Below are 6,952 nucleotides of genomic sequence, written 5' to 3' on the forward strand. Positions count from 1 at the left end.
GGCCCACAAGACATCGGAAAAGAGTAAGAAGATGTCAGCAGCAAACAAGAAAAATGTTGCGAAGAAGAAGCATCACCATCCAACAGGGTCAGGTGGCTACCTCAAAGCCCGACCTTTGTGGGACAAGGCTGAGAATGACCTGATTACTAAAGGGGTCGAACCAGAGACATTGAACTGGCCAGACCGTTGCCGGACTTGGTTCTTCGGGGTTGGCGGAACCTTGGACCCTGTAACAGGGAAGTGCGTCTGGACGGACGAGCAACTGTGAATACCCGTCACGAAGCTTCAACACTATATTAACGCAGCGCAGCAAGGGACGTTCGTTGCAGACAGAGAGAATGACGAGCTCACAATGGCCCTCGGGAATCCTGAGCACCCTGGACGGACACGAGGCACGCCAGGCTCTGTCTCGTAGAAGGCTGGGTTTCCGGACACAGGGGGTTACAAAAGCCAGGAGAGGAGGAAGAAAGTGGAGCATGGCCAACTGCAGGCGCTGCACGCAAGGGTATTAGGGCTAGAGGAACGAGAAGCAGATCGCAGCAAACGACCTGCCGAAGCTTCCTCTGAAGCTACCCCGCCATCTCAGCAGAGAAACAGCATCGCTTCCATCGAGCAGACTCAGCAGCTGGAGCCTGTCTCCATGGCTCCTGCTAGCTACCCCGTGGATGCTATCACGGAGTCTCAACATTAACACCTTATGACGCAATGGATGAATTTGAAAGTCAAGGCGGCTGTTGGCTCTGTTTCACCTACTGAACCTGGCGCAGCCTACCACTGCCGGCCGATTCCAGAAGGATATGCTAGGGTGATGGTGGATGAAATAACGGACGAATTTGAGTACCTCCAGCTTGACCACCCTACGGGTAAAGGGGAGATTCGGCTGGGTTCGGCTCTGAAGACTCCATGCCTATGGCGGAAGGAGTTCATCAACCTTCCGAACTGGATGCCTCCGCCTCCTCCTCCTCCTCCGGCGAGTCAGGGCACTCCGCCTCCTCCTCTGCCTCCTCCTCCGGCGAGTGATCAGGGAACTCAGCCTCCTTCTCCGGCGTGTGGCGGCACTCCGCCTCCTTCTCCGCCTGCGCCGGCGCACCCGATCCGCTAGCCTCCTCCTCCGCCTCGTCAACAAGGGCGGAAGAGACCCGCCACCGCTCCGGCTGCTCCGGCGCGTCGTCCTTCTCCTCCGCCTCGTAAGCAAGGAAAGACAGCCGCAGCCGCTCCATCTGCTCTTTCATCTAGCAGTACAGCCAGAGGCGGGAGGCAATACAGATTCGGTCCTTCTCTGAAGACTCCAGAGAAGTTACCATACAAGAGGAGCCTGGAGGAAAACACAAAGATCGTGCGAGCCGAAGTGAAGAACTTCTTTGAAGGGCAGAAACATCCACCTCCGGAGGAGAAGATAGATCCGGTGAAAGTGAAGCGTACTCCGGCTGCCCTGAGGAAACCACCAAAGTCTCCGCCGAAAGGCAACTATGAGCGCATCCTTGAAAAATCATTTGTCCAAGCGGAGCGGCCAGGAAGTATTGTCAGTGATCAAAGGTTAGCAGAATGACGAGCTGGGAAAAAAATTGCCCAGCTCGGCGAACAAGCGAACCAATCACTCCCCCCACTCCAGGTGTCCAAAGATATCGTCGCTAATGATCCGAGCGGGATGGTGCCCGGTTATAACAATCCTGGAGATTACCTGCCCGACGATGTACATTATGATTTCTTGGAGGTGGACGAACACAGATACGTGTACGGGAAGCCTCTCGTCAAAGATGAAAGATCTCTAACAACGATGATGCGAAGATTCCATGATTGGTACATGAAAAGTTGCAGAGAGTCTGAGGGGAGGAATATTTTGACGCTGAGTGTTAGAGAGGAGCATGACCTCGTTGGAATTGAACTGTTGAATGTTCCATTTGAGGAGTTCTTCGCGTTTTCAATCTAAAGGCCCTCGATAAATTAATGGTCACTTGCTACTGCCTGTAAGTAGTACTACTTCTGTCATTAATTAAGTCTCTATATATAGGTCAGCTCTTTCATTGCATGTATTTTTAATTATCCTCACTATGTTAATTATGCAGATTGAAGATCACCGAATTGAAGAAAAGACAAGTCGGTGATATTGGGTTCATTAACACAAATCTCATAGATGCATATATGGTTAAATCTCATGCCAAAGATACTGAGGCCAAGCTGCTACAATCGTTTGTATTAAATCAAAACAAAACTATAATACTCTTCCCTTACGAAGTCAAGTGAGTGTTACTGTCTTGTGCATCTCTTATTAGTCGAGGTTATAGTAATGTAATTGATGAGTTATGCATGCTTACGCAGGTTCCACTATATTCTCCTAGAGATTAAGCTTGAGCAGGGACAAGTAATCGTCTTAGACTCGAGACGAAAAGATCCCACAGAGTATGCGGACGTGACTGAAATTCTAGAGAAGTAAGTTAAACCGATCATTATCGCACCATATCGGCAACTTTGTTCATTTCGTGATATCAAGTAATTGTTTTCTTTATCTGGCAGGGTTTGGAAAAAATTCACCTCAAAAACTCCGGGACTGCCGAAGAAGCTGCAATTTAGATACCCGAAAGTAAGTACTATAGTAGCATGTTCCACGCATCTCCTAGTGATTCAAGCGCTAGTTTCATCAATACCATTTAGCATGCTTGCTAATTATCAGTTTGATTGACCTCTATTCCTTGTAAAGTGGTTGTGGCAGGAACAAGGGAATGATTACTGTGGATACTACATTTACGAGTCCATCCGCCACACGACCTGTGAGCGGGGCTACTCTGACAAACAATATGAAGTGCATAAATAATAATATTCACAATTTTATTTTATTACCATCATTTGTGTTCAGTTTCATTTATTCATATATATGTATTGACCCCCTTCTTCAAATTAGATATTTCGGATGCGGGATGAACTCCTACCACCAGATCGTATGCGATCAATTCAAGAGGAATTGGCAGCATTCTTTCTTGACCACGTGATCGCTAAAGACAGAGAATACTATGTGGAACCTGAGTTCATTTGGAATTAGGAGATTATATTGTAAGAGATAATTATATTGTATATATGTAGCTAGTAGCGTCGGATAGATATACGAGAACTTGTTGTTCAACCAATCTCTCAGAGAAGGAGAGGTGGTCGATATCACTTCTCTCTGTATGCATATGATCATGACGATCTTCTGTTTCCTTCATTTGCTTACTAGCTAGCTAGAGTGTCTAGTCCTCTCTATACGTATATATATACTACGTAGCGTCGACCAAGCACGGAGATAAGAGAGGACAAATCTCTCTATTAATTAGCTAGCTAACACAAACATCTAAATTAACCCCCCAAAACCCCCTAACCCCCCTCCCCCCCTCAAAAAAATAAACAAAAACCCCAGCCAATGAAATGCTGACGCATGGATGCCTATTGGTCCCGGTTGGTATCCAAAGGACCCCTGCCTGGGCTAGCCGCAGCGGCCACGTGGAGGACCATCTGTCCCGGTTCATGCAAGAACCGGAACTAAAGGCCAAGGGCATTAGTAACGACCTTTCAGTCCCGGTTCAGAAACCAGGACAGAAGGCCCTCACGAACTGGGACAATAGGCCCTTTTTCTACTAGTGAATGCTTATTACAAGTTAGTGCATGATGTGGAGGCCATCAAAGCATTTAATTGGAACGCGTTTGCATTGAAGGCATCACAAAGACCTTATCAGATCTTACAAAATTTACTTGGCCGATCAGAAACCTTGCCCTCCTACAGGTAAATCTTATGTTATATTTGTTTCTTTCGAACTATACTTTGTGAATTTTTTTTGCTAATATACTTCATGTTCATTCAGTACTTGTTTTGGGAGAAAGTGCAGCCACTGGATGATGAGGCATTTGATCCACTGGCTCATGAATATCCGTTGATGCTTAATTGGTCAAAAGATGAGGCTAAGAAGCATGGCGCGTACGACACATCATTCGGCCGTGGTAATGGGACGGTAAGTTTTAATGGTTCGTACTGCATGCACTTATGTTACTATTTATATGTTGAGAAATTTAAATTGATTTACACAGATTGATGACGTGATAAGTGAGAAGTACATGCAGACATTAATTGCTCAACAAGGAAGAAAGGCGGAGGAAGAATTAGAGCAAGAAGATCGTGCCCAAAAAAAGAAAGATAATAGAGACCAGGCTTCATTGAGCAGGGATACTACATTAGATCAAGTGGTGAAATGCATCAAAGATATGCAAAAAGAAATTAGACTTCTCCCTGAAAAATGTGCTGAGGTAATGAGTGATGTGTACTTCGTTTACATGGGATTATTCATAATTTATGCATGTAGTTAATGCTTTCAATGTGTCATTGCAGATAGTAGTGGAGAAGCTCGAGAAGAAAGGTCTTGTCTTCAAGCCAAACAAGGGGTCTGATGATGACATTGAGTTTGTGGAGCATAGTGAAGACTGGGTGGGGAAGTATGGTCTATCAAAATACAAATCATCAAAATATTGGACAGATGTAAAATCAACTCCTGCAAAAGAAGATATAGATGACATGGTAGACGCATCCTTCACCACTGGGAAGGGGAAGAAAATGGCGCGTAAGAAAGGTGTGCATCACAACACACCTGGTACAGGAGATGAAGGCGACCCCTTCGTTATTGAGGACAATGGTAATTCACCCAACCCATCTCTTGCGACGGTAGGCACGAATGACTTTCCAGGTATTACTTCAACCCCCAAGAATATGAATGAAGTGTCAGACGAGTCTAGCGCCGATAAATCTGAGGAGATTAGTATGGATAGTCTGAACACCCGCATTAAAAATGCGAAAGAAAATGGCACTGAGGAGAATGATGGGAAACGCAAGAGGAACAGTCAAAATACAGTCTTTCACCCTACCAGCAGAACGGTGGACGTAAACGTGCAAAGAAAAGTAAGTTGTAGGTAATTTATTCTTGCAACAAACTTCTGTCCTTGCATGCACACTTTATTAACTCATTGTTTCTTAATATTTTAGATCCGTTTGGTATAAGAGCTGCTATGATTAATACTGATTACATTAATGAGGATCACATAGAGGCCGCCAAGGTTTATATCCAGACACTGGCAGACTCGGAGAAGCTTTGCAGGAAAACTGTCATGCACATGACGGAAATTGGTGGGGAAACATGTACACCTGATATGCTTCAAGCCATCATTTCGAAAAAGTGGTTGCATGGCGGTGTAAGTCTTAGCAATAATTTATTAAGTTGTACATGTCATTTACATAAATTATCTAATAGGCGTATTGCTATTATGTTATTTTGTAGGTCATCAATAGTTATTGCAACCATATGCAGACCCATTATCCTCGTGCTGACCATCACATATTATCATCTTGGGTGTCCCACTGGCTTATTCTTCGTGCTGAAGGAATGGTTAACAACTCTAAGAGGCATTTTATGGATCATTTCACAAACCAAACTAAAATGGTGTCTAGAGTTACTGAAGAGTATTTCATCAAAGATAAGGTACTTCGGTTTAGTATGATCATTCGTAGTACATAACTATCTGTGTGTACACCAACATGAATAAACTTTGTTGTAGGCATACTTTCCTTTTCATGTGGAAGAAAATCATTGGATAACAGTTCTTATGCACAACAAGAAAAAATAGTTTCAAGTTTTAAACTCTACTGGTGAATGCAGCAAAAGAGTTCTTGCAAAGATTGCTAAGCTGGTAAGCTTACAACATTACATAAAACAATATATAGTTATTCGAAACATACTTCATATGGATTTGTCATTTTTATTTCAGAGGGCAGAAATAGCTAAAGATACAAAGGAGGTGAATGCACTTATTGGAGCGGAACATCCTGACATATCTTCCTGGCCAATAAGGGAGTACGATACGCCGTTACAAAAAGACGGGTATGTTGCAAATGCTGAATTAGTATGTACTTGTCTGATCCATCAATAATTGACTTGTGGTTTCTTGCAGAGTCTCTTGTGGTCTTTTCGTGGTGAAATGCGTTCAAAACTGGGACGGAGATGATTGGACATTTGATTTTGATCAAGATGAGGTTAATGCTTCAAGGGGACGCATTCTAGCTGAAATACTTTTTTCAGAGTGCAACACGAAGGAAGTAGTGAAAGAGAAGATCCTCAAGATCATGGAGAGGAAATGAGTCGGAGGATGGGGTGTTGGCTATTATCTCCACTAAATAAACATGCCGTTGTCGGTACTTGATACAATTTTTATATTAAGACATCTCTTTATTTGCAGTGGTCGGTATTTGCTACAATATCACTGTTATCTACGGCATGGTTTAACATGTTTCGCAACTAAATAAATGTGATGTGGTCTGCTTTCTGGTCATTTTTTGGATATGGAGGATGGGGAGTGTGTTGCATATTCCTTTTCGTTCACATACAGGAGATATTTCCGCTGCTTTCATAGGCGTTTTCACTTTGTATTATCAACTGTTTGCCATTTTCAGTGTGGGCTAATATTATCCACTGTTTCCCATTTGAACTTTGTATCTACTGCCACTTGTTTGTCATACTTCATGTACATATTTATATACTTCCAGTGATCCTTTGTATGTCAGCTTATCCAGTGTGCGGCAACATGTGGACGCCACATGCCCCGCATAAAAACTAACTGGGCTACCGCGTAATCCCACATAAAAAGTGGTGGTCAGTGCGGGTAGTCCCACAAACGTCCAGCGGACTGACCATTTACATCTTGACCGGCCGGCAGCTCGTTTCTGTGCAAAAAGTTAAGTTACAAAAAATGTCGAAAAGTAATGTTATAAAAAAAATGCCCAACCACCGCTGTTAGGCCCATAGTAGCTTACAGAACGTACCCAAATCAAGCCCAAAGGCGACTCGGGCGGCTGATCGAGCCCACTAACAGGCCCAGAAACGGGGTCCAACGAGGCACTGCAGAGTTTAACTTGAGAAGTTCGAAACGGGGGGCGGAGGTA

Source organism: Triticum aestivum, chromosome 6B (assembly GCF_018294505.1).
Source record: "Triticum aestivum cultivar Chinese Spring chromosome 6B, IWGSC CS RefSeq v2.1, whole genome shotgun sequence".
NCBI lineage: Eukaryota > Viridiplantae > Streptophyta > Magnoliopsida > Poales > Poaceae > Triticum > Triticum aestivum.